The sequence below is a fragment of the Anopheles funestus genome, assembly GCF_943734845.2.
Source record: "Anopheles funestus chromosome X unlocalized genomic scaffold, idAnoFuneDA-416_04 X_unloc_92, whole genome shotgun sequence".
Taxonomy (NCBI): Eukaryota; Metazoa; Arthropoda; class Insecta; order Diptera; family Culicidae; genus Anopheles; species Anopheles funestus.
The window spans coordinates 66778-67500 of record NW_026045223.1 but is presented as its reverse complement, the minus strand read 5'-3'; the positions used below and the strand labels follow the sequence as shown (position 1 = coordinate 67500).

Sequence of the window (723 nt, the reverse complement as noted above, 5' to 3'; positions counted from 1 at the left end):
CTGCGGTCTTCATCGATCCATGAGCCGAGTGATCCCCTGCCTAGGGTTTTATAGTAAGGTTCCCAATGTAACACAATCCCGGTGGTACGTCCAAAGACTAACTTTCTGACTAAGTTGTCTTTATTACCCAATAGTCCCAGGCCTTGTGACTTGTGGCTCATGTCTACGCCCATGGCCACCATTCGCTAAGATAGTTTTGAAGTCACTTTGAAGGCCCAGGAACAACTCTCTTAGCACATCGGTTAACCTGGCGCCGCAGTCAACTCATGTGCTTGGATCGGATCGAGCTATTGAGTATTGGGCCTGCATACTCGCTCATCCGTATCCTTTGCGTACCGCCCCATGGCCCTTGTATGTCTGCACCACAGTTCCTGTTCGTTCCGTGCCTATGGCCGGATACGTATTGCACATCGGTATACCTGTCGCTACTCAGGCAACTCGTGTGCGTGGATTGGATCGAGAACATGGTGTGTGCCCCATGTTATAATTGATAGTCCATATCCACTTTATAGGTTAAAGTCATAAGTTGTGATTGCACAACCATTCTTCATAAGAGTTTAATCACTCTTCAACTAACTTTCGTTCTGGTGTCTTGGTATCAAATCGCGTAAGACACAAGATTCTACTGGCCAAATAGAATCTAGCACATTGGTTAACCTGGCGCCGCAGTCAACTCATGTGCTTGGATCGGATCGAGCTATTGAGTATTGGGCCTGCATACTC

General features: G+C 47.4%; 1 non-coding gene across 1 annotated transcript in view; it reads right to left on the bottom strand.

Moving 5' to 3' along the window:
- The window catches only part of LOC125774211 (5.8S ribosomal RNA), a 158-nt gene extending 110 nt beyond the window's left edge, over positions 1 to 48 (bottom strand). The window contains exon 1 of the ribosomal RNA XR_007420674.1: positions 1 to 48. This exon is cut by the window's left edge and continues 110 nt beyond it. This is a non-coding gene — a ribosomal RNA (5.8S ribosomal RNA).
- Positions 49 to 723: the final 675 nt, after the last annotated feature.